Source organism: Vombatus ursinus, unplaced genomic scaffold (genome assembly GCF_900497805.2).
Source record: "Vombatus ursinus unplaced genomic scaffold, bare-nosed wombat genome assembly UNPS02014945.1, whole genome shotgun sequence".
NCBI lineage: Eukaryota > Metazoa > Chordata > Mammalia > Diprotodontia > Vombatidae > Vombatus > Vombatus ursinus.
The window spans coordinates 30,354,950-30,371,864 of NW_020954723.1; the positions used below are offsets into that span (position 1 = coordinate 30,354,950).

Here is a 16,915-nt window from a genome sequence, read left to right on the forward strand (position 1 = left end):
TGTGTGTGTGTGTGTGTGTGTGTGTGTGTGTGTGTGTGTGTGTGTGTTTAAAAGAAAGCCCTATTCCTCTTCACTCTTTGGTACCTCTAGTTATGATATGTGATAGACTCCCAACTGATTTCATTAATTTCAATTAATATTTCTTTGTAGTTTGGATCACTTAGCTGCCATATTTGTACTATAGTCCTTTAATAAAAGAGTTTCAAGAAGTATTGAAGTAGGCAACTTTAGTACCTTGTAAATTAGGAAAGCTATTGGCTAGAGGAGCATGTGTGGGAACCTACCAAGTATGTTTGAATTTCTAAACTGTTATGTGCTTCCCACCTCCAATATCAGATCCTCTTGCCTAAAGTATGAACGAGCACTGGGCACTGCCTTTGGACAAAAGCCCATACACTGCTGGGCATTCAAATTCAGCCCACTAGCTAACTATATACAGTAAATCAAGCCTTTCCTGATCAATCCAACACCTATTACCTTCTCTCCCAAACTACTTTGTAGTTAACTGCTTTGTAGTTATTCTCTTTATAGTTATTTTGTATATACTTTTTAAAATGTTATCTTTTTCTCAATTACATGTAAAAAAAATTAACATTCTTTTTTAAAATTTTGAGTTCCAAATTCTTTCCTCTGCCCTTTCTTGAGAAGGCAAGCAGTTTTCTATACATTATACACAAGCAATCATGTAAAACATATTTCCGTATTAGCCATATTGCAAAAGAAAACAGATAAAAAACCCCAAGAAAAATAAAGTTTAAAAAAAGTGTGCTTAGATCTGCATTCAGACTCCCATCAGTTCTTTCTCTGGTGGTGGATAGCATTTTTCATCTTTAGTCCTTTGGAATTTTCTTGCATCATTGTATTGTTTAGAATTACCTTTATCACAGTTGATCATCCTACAATACTGCTGTTACTGTGTACAATACTCTCCTGGTTCTACTCACTTCACTTTGTATCAGTTCAATTAAGTTTTCCCAGATTTTCCTGAAAGCATCCTGCTCATCAATTCTTATAGAACAATACTATGTCTTCACAACCATATGCCGCAACTTGTTCAGCCATTTCCCAATTGATGGGCCTCCCTTCTTTTTAATTCTTTGTCACCACAAGAAAAACTGCTATAAATATTTTTGTACATATAAATTCTTTTCCTTTGATTTCTTTGGATACAGACCTAGAAGTGATATTGTTGGGTCAAAGGATATGCAGAGTTTTATAGCCCTTTGGGCATAGTTCCAAAATGCTCTTCAGAATGATTGGATCAGTTCACAACTCCACCAGCAGTACATTAGTGTCCTAATTTTCCCACATTTCCTCCAACATTTGTCATTTTCCTTTTGTCATATTAGCCAGTTTGATAGGTATGAGGTGGTAATTCAGAGTTGTTATAGTTTGCATTTCTCTAAAAGTGATTTAGAACATTTTTTTTCTTATAACTAGCTTTGGTTTCTTCTGAAAACTGCCTGTTCATATCCTTTGACCATTTATCAATTGGAGAATGACATATATTCTTATAAATTTAACCCAGTTCATATATTTGAGTCATGAGGTCTTTGTCAGAGAAACTTGCTTTAAAATTATTTTTCCAGTTTCTTGCTTTCCTTCTAATCTTGGCTGCATTGGGCTTGTTTGTGCAAAAACTTTTCAAATTAATATAATAAAAATTATCCATTTTATATCCTGTAAACCCATTATTTGGTCATAAATTCTTCCCTTATCCATAGATCTGATGGGTAAACTATTCTATGCTTCCCTAATTTGCTTATGATATCACTCTTTATGAATAAATCATCTACCCATTTTGAATTTTTCTTGATATATGTTGTGAGATGTTGATCTATATCTAGTTTCTGCCAAACTGCTTTCCAGTTTTTCCGGCAATTTTTTGTCAAATAGTTTTTGTCCCAAAAGCTTGGATCTTTGGGGTTTATCAAACACTAGATTACTATGGTCATTTACTACTGTGTATTGTGTACCTAATCTATTCTAATGATCCACCACTCTATTTCTTAGCTAGTACCAGCCTATTTTTATGATTTCTGCTTTATAATACAGTTTGAAATCTGGTACAGCTAGGCCATCTTCATTTACATTTTCTTTTCATTGATTCCCTTGATATTCTTGACCTTTTGTTCTTCCAGATGAATTTTATTATTTTTTCCTAGTTGTATAAAATAAGTTTATGGTGGTTTGTTTGATATAGTACTGAATAAATAAATTAATTTAGGTAGACTTGTCATTTTTACTAAATTGACTCAGTCTACCCATTAGCAATTAATATTTCTCCAATTGTTTATTTTATTATTTTTTTGTTTATTTTTTAACACTTTTCTTTTTAAATTTTGAATTCCAAATCCTCTCCCTCCCTTTCACCCCCCCCATTCACTAAGAAGACAAGCAATATCATACCAGTTATATATGTGAAATCATGTAGAGCATATTTCCCATATTGGCCATAGTTTTAAAGAAAGGGGAAGAAAAATAAAGAAAGTGAGAAAATTATACTTCAGTTTGCACTCAGAGTTCATCAGTTCTCTCTCTGGAGGTAGACAGAATTTTTCACCATGAGTCTTTTGGAATAGTGTTGGATCATTGTATTGATCAGAATAACCAAATCTTTCACAGTTGATCATCATTACAACATTGCTGGTACTGTCTCCAGTTTAGATCTGACTTTATTTGTGTGAAAAAGTGTTGTAATTGTGTTCATACAGTTCCTGGGTTTGTCTTGGCAAGGTAGACTCCCAGGCATTTGTCATTAACCCTTTTCCCTTTTTTTTAAACTCGTATCCAGACCTAGTAGTGGTTTTCCTTGGTCAAAGGGTAAAATGGTTTTATAGCACTTCCGGCATAGTTCCAATTTGCTCTACAGAGTGATTGAATCAGTATACAACTTCACCAGCAGTGCATATTAGTGGCTCAATTTTCCCATATCCAGCATTTGTCATTTTGCTTCTCTGTCATATTAGCCAAATTGATAGATATGGGGTAGTAGCTCAGTTGTTTTAATTTGCATTTCTTTAATCAATAGTAATTTAGAGCATTTTTTTATATGTTTATAGATAGCTTTGATAACTTTGTCTGAAAACTGCCTGTTCATATCCTTTGACCGTTTATCAGTTGAGAAATGGTTCTTATTTTGATAAATTTGACTCAGTTCTCTATATACTTGCGAAATGAGGTCTTTATCAGAGAAACTTGCTATAAAATTTTTTTTATAGTTATGATTACTATGTATTTCCATCCTATTTTCCCCTATATACACACACTCTCTCTCCCTCTCTCTACCTCTCTCCTTTCACCCTCTCCATCTTCAAAAGTGTTTTGCTTCTGTTGACTCATTTTTCATGATTTTCTTGTATCACTTTCATTTCTCTTCCCAATTTTTCTTCTACCTCTCTTACTTGATTTTCAAAATCTTTTTTGAGCCCTTCCGTGATCTGAGTCCAGTTCATATTTTTCTTTGAGGCTTTGGATGTAGCAGTTTTGACTTTGTTGTCTTCTTCTGAGTGTGTTTTGATCTTCCTTTTGTCAATAGGCAATCATGTCATGAGATTTATGTGAAAACCAGGTTTATTGCAAGAGAAATGAACATGCATGTGGAATCCAAAGAGTTCACAGTCGTTACAGAAGTTTGCATGTTTATGACAGTACAACAAAAGGAGGAGGAGAAAACAGGAAGGAGTGTGGCATGGGAGGCAAAAGGTGGGGAAAAGGGATAAAAACCCTTCCAAAGCCACATTCTTTTTCCGCTAGACTATGAAGATAGGAGGGTCTGCTTATCTGCAAAGAACCCCAGCTGCACAGTCATTTTCCTGGCCTGGCACAGACTGGTTGGCACCTGTTTTGCCTCTCAAAGGGCACACAGGGAATCCAGGTTGGGGGTACAAATAACAAATTATGTCAGTTGAGGGGTGTGGGGGCTTTGTCCTTGACACATTCAAGGCTTCGTGCATGCTCTGGGTCCAATGTTTCCAACTCAAAAAGACAAGTTCAGGGGACCCCTTAACAACCCTTAACACTTGGCGTCATAGTAACTTTCTATAGTCACAATTTTTTTTCTGTTGTTTGCTCATTTTTCCAGCTTATTTCCTAACTTTTCACTGTGTGCTAAAGTGGGGCTCTGCTTCTGGGATGGAGGGTGCACTTTCCCAAGCTTCAGATTTTTGTGCAGCCTTTTTCAGAGCTAAAACTGTCCTTCATACTGCTGCTAGACTTTACCTCCTGTGTGGAGTACAGAGACCCTTATCAATGGATCGGAGACTCAGAGATATTAGCAAAAAGAAAAATTCATTTATTAGTTTTCTCGAGAAAGGGCTCCCTCAGAACACCAGAAAATTGGCGCTGACTGAAGAGAGCAGAGCTGTGTCCAGATCAACAGGTTATATAGGTCTTAGCGCAATCCCCTCCCCCCTCCTCAGGGCTCATTAATGCAAGCTCTGAGGGTACAATCTATTCTCCCCAGCAACAAAGAACAAGGACACTTTTTGCAACCTGCCTGGAGACAGGAAGTTTTCTTTTTCTTTTTAGAGTAAATAGTTTTAGAGAGGGAGGAGGAGGTCTGATAAAGTTGAAAAGCATGTTTCTTTACAAGATCAACCAGCTGCAAGTGTTTCAACAGAACAAGAAGCAATTAACTCCCTGTGGAGGCTTCACCCTATATTATCCCATTCACTCCCTTATTTTGTTTACATATTTGTGTAAACCAATAAACCAAGAAATCAATTAATCAATAACCTAATCTCCCCCTGTCCTCTTTTCTTATCAATTCTGTGGGAACCAAACTGTTAGCATTCCTCACACTCCCTTATTCATAGCTCTGTCATGTTAGTTTTAATTCTCCCAGACTCCTTCAGTAGGAAGGAGTCCTACTTCCTTCACTTCTTTATCTGTTATCAAGACCTTCCACAAAATGGTACCCTTCTGCCTTACCTCATACTCTGTGCTTCAGTCAAACTGAACTACTTGCCTTCTGCATCATCTGCCTGTTCCCCTTTCTACTTCTCTGTCTTTGATTAAGTAGTTCTGTATGTATGGAATGCCATCTCACCTCTCTCTCTCTAGATGATAGTATAATTAGAGAGATTCAGAACTAGTGGAATCACCAGATTCTAAGACTAGTAATGGCAGGAGAGGAAGAAGTAAGAAAGCAGGATGACATATTTAAAAAAACCTTCACCAGTCTTTACCATCTCCTTAGGCTATCATCCTACATCCCTCTTCCCTTTCTCAGCCAAATGCCTAGAAAATGTGATAAATACTTGCTCTCTCCACCTCTCCTTAACGCTTTGTAGCCTAGCTTCTCACTTTATCATTCACCTGAAACTATTCTCTTCAAAGTTATCAATTATCTCTTAGTTGCCAATTCTGATCATCTTTTCCCAGTTTGCATCCTTCTTGACCTCTAAACAGCATTTGAAATTGTTGGCTACCCTCTCATCCTGGATATTCTCACCTCTGTATTTTCATGACAATCCTGGTTCTCCTTGTACTTGCCTGAGCATGCCTTTGCTGATTAATCATCCATATCATGTGCTCTGTGAGTATTCTCAAAGGCTCTGTCTTGGACCTTCTCTCCAAAATTCTCTCTCTTGGTAAGCTCATCAGCTCTGTGAGTTCAATTATCTCTATGTAGATCCTGCCTCACAGTCTCATATCTGATCCCCTTCTGTCTACTCAGTTCACCACCTTCGGCCAGATCCTCACTGCCTCTTAAATAGACTATTTCAACATCTTCCTAATTTGTTCCCTTTATCAAGTCTCCTTTTACACCATTCCGTCTTCCGTTAAGTTGCCAAAGTGATTTTCCTTAAGTTCAGAGCTGACCATTAATAAATTCCAATGACTCCTTTTTCCTTTAGGATAAATTATAAATTACTTTTGGGGGGCTTGAAGGGCTCTTAAAGACTTCTACAGCTTGTCGTTCACCTATCTTTCTGGTCCATAGTATTTTATACCTTTTCCCAAAGTCCTCAATCCCTCCAAACTAGCCTCCTTGCTTTATATACTTTACTACATTTCCTGTCCTCATGCCCTTGTAGTGGCCACTATTTGTGACTGGAGCGCCTGTCTGCCTCACCTCCCACTAACAAAATTCCTGCTCTCCTTATAAAGAACCACCTGCTACGTGAGGTGGTTCCTGATTTCTGCAATTGCTAGGCACTCCTTCCCCCTGTAGTTTATGCTTTGTACTTATTCTCTTTTTATTTATTCTGTATATATTTATATGTGTACCTGTCTTTCTCATTAAAAAATGTAAACTCCTTGCGAATAGAGATTATTTTTTTTCTTTTTAATTTATAATCCCAGGAGCTAGTGCAGTGTCTGCCCCTACCAAACACACTTATAATTGCTTGACTGATTGATTTTTAACCTACACAATCCATACATCCTGAAGTGCCAATAAAGACCAAAGTCCTGGTTATGCTGTTGGATCTTTCCCTTGTTGCTTTAACTTTCTAAATCCCCCATTCCTAGGTTGAGCTTGTTCTAGGAACTCTCTTCCTCTGCTACTACTATTTGGCTGCTGGCCGCTCTCTTACCTCTATCTCTCAGCTTGTCCAATTTCCTGGGACTACATGGTTCCCAGGATGAACTGTGTTACATAGACTTTTAAACAGGGAACCCAGGCCATATCTTTCTGTAGCCCTTCTTGCATGTCTTCCACCTTCTCTCTCTTACCTCTCTTGAGGCTGTGTAGCCCTTGGTTTAAAAACCAAGCCTAAGGCTACATAGCTCAGATATGTGAACTATCCGTGAACTTCAATGAATGCTAAAACAAAGACTTCACTCATTGAGCAACTTGGTGTTTATTCTTTGACTAGGGGAATTGATATTTTATCAAGGCGACCACGGGAGGACTAGGTGGCTATCTTCCTGTAGGATATTAGATTAGAGCCTTGAATAGGATGATAGCTACAGAAACGTTAGGTTAAATGTAGGTATTGGACCTAGGATGTAGTCAGGAAAGGAAAGACAGGAAGTAGGAGGAGAATTAAAAAAAAAATGACCAATTTGGATAGACTCTCCATACCTATGTGTTCTTTATTCCTTCATTCCAAAAATCATAGGAATGAGATTCCAGTATGTCCCAGGGTCACCAGTATGTTATGGTTACAAAATCTTTTTTCTAAGTTATGAGCATCTTTTAGGGCAATAGAACCACATCATCTACTTTGGTAACCATCTAATGTGTGTTTTATGTATCTGGTGAGAGGAGGCTAGAGAGGAATTGTGAGATGAACAAAACGACTTTATTTATAGATTCTACTTGTCTGATGGGCAGATATGATCATTCTAGAAGTATCCTACTACTTAGTCTCTCATTTTCCTCATTTCGTTCTTTCTAATTCTTTGTCTAGCTTTTATATCTTTTCATTCTTCCAAGTGAAAAATGTATTAGGTAGATAGCAGGGCATGGTCAGGGAATATAGTCAGGAGTTAGGTAGAAATGAATATGATTGATAGTTGAACTGTCATAGCACAGACTGTGTTCTGTGCATATTAAAAAAAAATTCTTGTGTGGTGAATGAATTTAACTGAGCACATAACAAATCCTGCTGTACACATAATAAATACTTGTTAGGTATTTGTTACTTGTTAGCTTAGGTTGAATAACTGAACAGTAATATAATTATTTCATTTCTTTTAAAATTCTGCCATTATGTATAATACTTCAGTACCTGAAGGATCTGAGGTTTTATTATGAATATACCCTCCAACTCACAAACATAAATAGATCATCTATGAACTTTTGTGACTATAAGAGTTCATCACCTTGTGAACACCAAGTTCATCAAATGTTCTCTTTGAATTTATCTTGGTAGAATCTGTCAGATCAAGTCAATGATAAATATTTATTAAAGGCCTACTATGTGTACCAGATCGGTACTATGCTAAATGTAGGGGATACTAAGAAAGGCAAAAATTAGTTCTAGCTCTCTAGGAGGTCATAATCTAATGGTTGAGACAACATGTAAACAACTATATGCAAATAAGACATATAAAGAATAAATTGGATATCATCCCAGAGGGAAGACACCAAGGTTAACAAGGGCAAAGAAGAGTTTATGTCAGAGGGTAAGCCTTTAGCTGAGACTTCAAGGAAGCCAGGGAATCAAGGAAGTGTAGAGGAGGAGGGAGAGAGTTCCAGGCATGGGGGGACAGACTGAAAACATTCACAGTTGGGAAATGGAGTGCCTTGTGGAAGGAACAGTAAGGAGACCAGTGTCACTGACTCGGAGGGAGGAGTAAGGTATAAGAAGGCTGGAGAGGTAAGAATGGGCCATGGAGGGCTTAAAAGCCAAATAGAAGAGCTTGTGTTTAATTCTGGAGGTAATAGAGGGCTACTAGAATTTACTAAATAAACAGGGAAATGGTCAGACCTGTGCTGTAGGAAGGTCATTTTTGATAGCTAAGTGGAGGATAGACAGTAGGGAGACAGTTGGAGCAAGGATACCAACCAGCAGGCTATTGCAATTGTCCAGGCTTGAGATTATGAGAGCCTGCACCAGGGTGGTGACCATGTCAGAGAAAAGAAGGGAACATACACAAGAAATGTTATGAAGGTAGAATTAACAGGACTTGGCAACTGAGTGGATATGGAGAGTCACAGTTAATGGGGAGCTGAGTATGACCCCTATGTTAACGAAACTGGGTAACTGGGAGGATGGTGGTACCCTCAGCAATAATAGGGAAGTGTTGAAGAGGGTAGAGGTAGAGTTAGAGTTGGGAGGAAAGATAAGTTCCATTTGGGACAAGTTAAATTTAAGATGTCTATGAGACAACCAGTTTGAGATGAATAGTCAGTTAGAAATGAGAGATCTGGAGAGAGGTTAGGACTGGACAAACAGATGAGAATCATGTGTATGGAGATGGTAATTAAAACCATGGATACTGATGAGATCACCAAGGGAAACAGTATAGAGATAGAAGAGCTTATCTTCTGAGTCTACTCTTTTGGCATTGCCTTCAGAAATCCAGAGTCATCACTATACTACCAGAATGCTTCAGAATAGTACTTTAATGGCATTCATTCATATCCTAACGATATATTATTACAGTTTGCTAATTTTATGGATTAAAGTCACATCATCACAGTTGAAGGGTACCTCTAAGAACAGTCTGTATCTAACTGAAAATCTCTTCTGCAGTATCCAACATGGTCATCCACTTAGCAGTTGAAAACCTTTAGACACAAGGAGAATTTACCCTGTCCTGGGACAACCCATTTCACATTTGGACAATTTTAATTATTAGAAAGATTTTCCAAGCTTAAATTTGCCTATGTGCAACTTCTCTTCACTATTTGTGGTTCTCCTACCAGGGACCAAGAAAGACCATGTCTTTCACATGACAGCTATTTAAATCTTTGAAGATAGCTCTTTTGCTTCCTCAAGTTTTCTTTTCTCATAATAACTAGGCTTTATATATGCTTTAAGGTTTGCAAAGCAATTTACACATGTTATTTCATCAAAACAACTCTTTGAGTTAAGTGCTATTATTATCATTCCCATATTACAAATGAGGAAACTAAGGCTTAGAGAGGTTAAATGATTTGCTCAGGATCACACGGCTAGGCCTTCAGCCTAAATATCCCAATTCTCATTGATCCCTGTGTGGAATTATCACCAGACCCCTCACCATCCTGGCTATCTTCCTTTTGATATACTCTCAGCTTGTCAGTACTGTTTGTAAGATGTAGCACCTAGAACTGAACAGAAAACTCTAGATGTAGTCTAACCATGACATTCTAGATACTAATTCATTTGTACTTGGGATAGTATTAGCATTTTAGCCATTTCATTTTGGTTTGGAGGTCCCTAAAGGACTGAGGTTCTCTCACACAAATTATAATCTAGCCATGATTCCCTAAACTATAGTGGTGAAATTAATTTTTTGATCCCCTCTGCAGAACTAGGTCATGAAAAGACTGCAAGGTTGGAGTCAGAGGAACTGGGTATGACTATCGTATCTTTAAAGTCAGGGATTTAAACTAGTTAACTAATAAGGGCTCTGCCTATTCTATACCTATTATCATGTGAACTTTACTTAGATTAACAGGAATACCATTAAATTTCATCTTTTCTTTCACTTACTACCCCAGCTTATTGAGATCTTTTTTTTGATCCTGACACTGCCAGCCTGTTATGTTGGTTCTCTGTACCAACTTCCTGTCATCTACACATTTAATGAAAGTGACTTTTATGGCTTCATTTGGATGAAACCATAGTGTTTGATAAAAATGTTAAATAACACAAGGTAACCAATGACATATACTTTGAGGAACCACGGGAGACTACTCTCCTAGTTGACTGTACCTATTTATACTGTCATTGAGCTTTTATCTCTCTATCTTGTTCATCAAAATAAGAAAAGAGATTTTTTTCAAATGCTTTGCTAAATTTAGCAAAGTATATCAGGAAGGTTTTTGTTTTTTTGTTTTTGTTTTGGTGAGGCAGTTGGAGTTAAGTGACTTACTTGTCCAGAGTCACACAGCTAGTGAGTGATATGTGTCTGAGGCCAGATTTGAACTCGGGTCCTCCTGACTCCAGGGCTGGTGCTCTATCTGCTGTGCCACCTAGCTGCTCTGGTAAAGTATATCTATAGCATTCTGTTTTCCAGTTACTTTGCTGATGCTGTAGTTCTAAGTGAGAGCTCTCTGAATGAGAGTTGTACAACCAGAAAAGTGGGGCTAGCATGGAGAAAGATAACCAATGCACAGTCTATGTGTTCCAACAGTACCTGGACAATGTCAGAGGATTTAAGTGGAAGCTGTTAGCATCTCCAACCTGTAGTGTAGACCTCTTGTTTTACAGAATGACATGGACAAGTATCACACAGGGTGAGAAGTCAAGGATGGATTGTGATCTGTACTGATCACTTTAAAAAGTGTTTGTATTATCTAGTCAAAGGCTTAGGTAAAATCAACAAGTCTTTTATTTCTTATACCTGAATTGTGTTTTCTAATATTTTTCCCCACCATCCTCTATACCCATCTTTACATTGAAGTTGCCCTATATTTAGATATAGTGATTTAATTTAGAGAATTTTGTTGAGTTCTTTTTAAGATATCTTTACCACTTCATCATCTTCAATAGGTGTTGGTACGTGAACTACAGTTACCTTCATAATTAGCATTTCAGTGTGAGATCAAATATTCTCTGCAGTGATATTTGTTGTTGCCTTTGGAAGCACAATAAAACCAACCACACCAACTCTTTATCTCTCCAGGGAATATCTGTTAGTCATACTTCCATTCAGCAGCAACTTCCTTTTGTCTTCCAGTTTCATTTATAGTAAGAATGTCAATATTTTTATGTTTCCATTCATCCAATAGTAAGTCCCCTTGTTGTTAACTGGTCAAGAGTCTCATGTTTAGATTACCAACAGTTAAGTTAATGTTTACTGATTGTCTAAAAATTCTAATTCTTAACACTTTCTCCTTCCTTTTCTGATGTTATGCTAGCATCACTACGGGATCAGAAGGGGGCCACACTGGACTGAGGTCAGTTTGTATGTTTCTTTATTTCAGGGATTATCTTGACCAAAAGTATTCATTACCAAGTGGTCAGCCTACCTCTGAGCAGCCTCTCTGTACTTAGCTAGCCTGGTATACAACATACAGAAGCAAACTAATTAGTATACCCTTCAGTAAACACAAAGACTCCATCTACTGGGGTAAGGACTTAACCATTGGACAAAACCCATTGGGAAAACTGGAAAGCAGTCTGGCAGAAATTCAAGGTACATAAGGAACCAATTCAAATTTTTAATAAGAGCCATTCCATAGTAGATAAATGGTCAAAGGATACAAACAGGCAGTTTTCAAAGGAAAAAAATCTAAACTTCTAACAAACACCCATGTCAAAAAATGACCAAGTCCCTAATGGTTTGAGAAATGCAATTCCATTTTACACCTATCAGATTGACAAAGATGACATAAAGTAAAATGGCAGTTCTTGGAGTGAATGAAGGAAAATAGGCACACTAATGAGGTATTGGAATTGTGAATTGGTCCAACTATTTGGGAAAGCAATTTGTAATCATGTCCCCAAAGTCCCTAAACTGTGCATATCCTTTGCTTCTGATACCTCTACTAGGCCTATACATGTATTAACTGATGAAAAGTGAAATGAGCTCAGCCAGGAGTGCAGTTTATATAATAACAGCATTATAAAGAAGAACAGTTTTGAAATATTTTAGAACTGTGATCAATGAAGTGATGAACTAGGATTCCAGTAGACCAAAGATAAGCATACCACCCACTTCTTGACAGAGAGTTCATGAACTCAGGATGAAAAATGGATATACATCTTTGGACATGGTCAATGTGGGAGTTTGTTTGGCTTGATTCTACATGTTTGTTACAAAGGTTTTGTTTTTGTTTCATTCAGGTGGAAGGGGCAAGAGAAAATAAATGCTTTTTAATTGAAAAATAGTAATAAAAGTTTTTTAAAATGGATGGCCAAGCATCTTATACAGTATCTATGGTAAAATACATATGTGTACAAATACTAAATATAAAAATTGCATCATTTATAAAATATAGAAAAGAATGGAAGTACACAATTATGGTCAGTGGGACTCATCCTAACTGAACGGGATGTAGGCAGTGATAAAAGTCAAAATTGATGATTTTAGTTATAAAATTTAAAGCTTCTACACTAAAAATCATTGCAGATGCAGTAAGAAGATGAGTAGGGGAAAATCTTTGCATCAATTATCACTGATTAAAAACAGTCTGATATCCAGTATATGTAGGGAATTGACACAAATACATAGACACCAAGTGCCATTCCCCAGTGGCTAAATGGTTAAAAAAAACCAAAACTATCAGCAACCAAATGAAAGATTGCTGCAAATCAGTAATAATAAGAAAAATGCAAATTAAAAGAACTCCCAGCAAATTGACTGTTTCCATCCTTTGTTATTATTTGCCAATGTTGAAAAGTCTGTGGGAAGACACGTTTGCTAGTACACTTTTGGCAGAGCTGTGAATTGATCCACCCATTCCGAAAAACAACTTGAATTATTTGAGAAAGGTGATTGAATTTTCCATACCTTTTGAATTTGTGGTCATTACTACTGTGTGTCCCACCAAGATGAAAGACAGATCTAATATATACCAGAATATTGATAGTTGCACTTCTTGTGAGAGCAAAGAACTGTAAGCAAAGTGGTTACTTGTTGATTAGGAAATGTCTTAACTAACTGCTACATGGAATATTATTTTGCAATAAGAAATGATATGAAAAGCATCATGGTATAGTAGATAGAGAACCATCTTTGGAATTAGGAAAGCCTGAGTTTAAGTCCTGCCAATGACACATACTATCTGGGTGATATTGAGCAAGTTATTGAATCTCCTAGTGTCCCAAATAACTCTCTCAGTAATAACTTATAGCTTGTAAATTAGATGCAGACCTGCATTGGTAGAGGAAGTTTCCTCACCAGAAATTCCCCGTACCAATGAAATTGTGTGATCCTATCCAATCTGGTCTGATCTAAGAAATGACAAATGTGAGAATTCAGAGAAAATGGTGAGATTTGTATGAATTGTTGTAGAATGAAATAAGTAGACCCCTGCCCAAAATGTATGCAATGATTATAGTAAAGTAAATGAAAAGAACTTTAAAAGGAAGGCAAAATCTGAATAATTATAGTAAGTAAACCATTCTTTTTTCATTCTCCTTCCAGCAGAGAGAGGCAAGAGACTACAGGGCAGAATGTTTCATACAGTGTCAGATGTGGTCACTATTTCTTGATCTTGCCTGTCTGTTTTTCTTTGTTACAAGAGAAAATTTAATTCTGAGTATTTCTGAAGGGGATTCTTTATCTAGGGTCACCTCCTCACCACAGTAAGTCATCAGCATAAGATGTTATGCTGATATATAACTTATATCTACTTACCCTTTAAAAAATATAGTAATCTGTTCTTGCTTGATCAGTGAATTATGTCCTGACCTTCCCTTTAATAATACATTCTAGAATTTTGCCAGAAATTTAAATCAAACTCATTTGCCAGTAGCTTGCATTCTCTAACCTCTTCCCTCTTAGGAAAATTGGGATAATATTTGTCCCTGTTTATATCCACATTAAGAAAATTTAATCAGATTAAGAAATCTGTGTATCAGGTTGCCAAGCATTATGTACTTTTTAATCTTGCATTATTGCAATATGCCTAGACACAATCTTAATAGAAACACCTTTTTTTGTGTCCCTTTGACCGCGATGTGAATATTTCAAATGCTACTGCAAGGAGGATCAAGAGTTTATCCTACATCTACATCCAAAGAAAGAACTATAGTTTGAATGCAGATCAAAGCATACTATTTACTCTTTTTTTTCCTTCTGTTTTGCTTTGTTTCCTCTTTCTTATGGTTCCTCCTATTGGTTCTAATTCTTCTTTACGACGTGACTAACGTGAAAATATGTTTGATAAAAATGTATATGTAGAGCCTATATTGGCTTGCACGCCATCGCAGGAAGGGAGGGGGAGAAAAATTTAAAACTCAAAAGCTTATGGAAGTGATTGTTAAAAACTAAAGATGAATTAATAAAAAAAAAAGTAGAAAAAGAAAAAAATAGAATTTATCCTACATTGATAATGATGTTCATACATCTGGACTGGATGAGCCTTCAAAATGACAAAAGAACATTTTCCAAAAGAGAGCTGCAAGGTTAGAGGTGAGAGGAGTCATGTGTAGATATAGATTTAATTCCTTGTAGAAAGACCTATATGTATATACAAATATCTCCCACAGGGAACTTGCCAAGCATTCAAGAACCTTATGTACAAAGGCCTTATGCTGGTTAGAGATACAGGAGTATAGAGAAGGGTCTTCCTGAGGAAGAGAGTACCAGAGGTTCTGGAGAGGTCCTTTGGAGGAAGAAAACAGTAGGAGCCAGAGGATAGGGGAGCGATACATACATATCTTTTTGCTGTACTATCACTTAGACTGGGTAGGCAAGGTAGAACCTATCAGTGGAGAATAGCAGCTCCACGTCCTTTCCCTCTGCAGGAGGTTACCAAATAAGGGCAGTACTATAAGTTGGAAGAGCTGTATAAGTTGCTGGGAAAGTAAGGGCCCTCCAGACTGGGTATTCATTGATTCTTTTTCCTTTAGAGGTGCAGTTCTACTCAAAGTAGTACTTTATGATTCAAGTACTATATCTTTTTTTTAGTGTTGTATTTTTTTGTTTTGTTTTATTTTGTTTTGGTAAATGTTTTCCCATTACATTTTTAAAAATAATACTTTATTTCCCCCCCAATTACGTGTGTAAAAACAATTTTTTTTAACATTTAAAAAAAATTTGAGTTCCAGATTCTCTCCCTTCCTTTCTGAGTGGGTAAGCAATCTTATATAGGTTATATATGTACAATCATATAAAACATTTCCATATTAGTCATTTTGTGAAAGAAAACTTGACCCAGAAAGAAAAGAAGGAAGGAAGAAAGAGGAAAAATAGTATGTTTTAGTCTGTACTCAGACTTTGTCAGTTCTCTGGAGGTGGTTAGCATTTTTCTTCATTAGTTCTTTGGGATTATCTTGGATCATTGTATTGCTGAGAATAGCTAAGGCATTCACAGTTGTTTATCATACAATATTGGTGTTACTGCATACAGTGTTCTGGTTCTGCTCACTTCACTCTGCATCAATTCATGTAAGTCTTTCCAGGTTTTTCAGAGAGTATCCTGCTTATCATTTCTTATAGCACAGTAGTATTCCATTACAATCATATGCCACAACTTGTTTAGCCATTCTCCAGTTGATGGGCATCCACTCAATTTCTAATTCTTTACCACCACAAAAAGAGCTGCTATAAATTTCCTTGTACAAATAGGTCCTCTTCCCCTACTCCCCCTTTTTTTTAATCTCTTTGGGATACAGACCTAGTAGTGCTATTGCTGGATCAAAGATATGCACAGTTTGATAGCCCTTTGGACCAAATGGCTCTCTAAAGTAGTTGGATCAGTTCACAAGTCCACCAATAGTGCATTAGTGTCCCAGTTTTTCCACATTTATCATTTTCCTTTTCTGCCATATTAGCCAATCTGATAGGTGATACTTCAGAGTTGTTTTAATTTGCATTTCTCTAAAGGGTAGTGATTCAGAGCATTTTTTCATGACTTAGCTTTGATTTTTCTTCTGAAAATTGCATATTCATATCCTTTGATCATTTAAGTACTGCATCTTCAACAAGTAAGAAGCCAACAAGAAAGGGAAGAGAAATTTGTCCTATTTATGGGCTTAGGTTTAAGTCTTTTGCATATTTTTTTGTTAGATTACAAAAACTTGTTTTGTAGTTGATATTTTATTAACCTGAGTGCTTGCTTAGGAACAGAAGGACCTGGGACATGAGCCAAGGTCTGGCATTCCTCAGGAAAACTCTTGGTAGGGCCAAAAAGAGCCATGTTGGAATGTTCCTAGAGGAAATCCTAGATAGGTGCAAAATGAGCAGTCATAAAGATTGTATAGCAAATCCCCAAGATTGAATCTGGTCCATATGAGTTTATAGCTTTCGTAATGAAGCCATAGGTTACAATAAAAACAGTTAAATATTACCATTTCTGATCTCAGTATTCAATCTACACTAAATTAGGCCTTTTACATTTGAATTTCATCGGGGTAGTTGTGTTAAGAGGTTAGATTTGAAATTTGAAAGAGAGGGATCATAATGCAATGAAAAAAACACTAACTAGTCTTAGCTTTCCACCTATACAGATGTTATCTTGGACAAGTCACTTAACCTCTCTGGGCCTTAATTTTCTTTAAAATATCAGAGCTGGATTAGATGTTCTTTAAATTCTCTTCCAACTCCAAAATATTTTGTTGAAGTACTTGAAATGAAAGACTTGCATTTGAAAAAAGAAAATAATTGATTTTCTTTGTACTGTTAGAAAGAGGATAAT

General features: G+C 36.6%; 1 protein-coding gene across 1 annotated transcript in view; it reads left to right on the top strand.

Annotated features, from left to right (window-relative positions):
* Window positions 1–16,915, top strand: part of LOC114030170 (kelch-like protein 28) — a 41,381-nt gene that overhangs the window by 6,770 nt on the left and 17,696 nt on the right. The window lies entirely within an intron of this gene.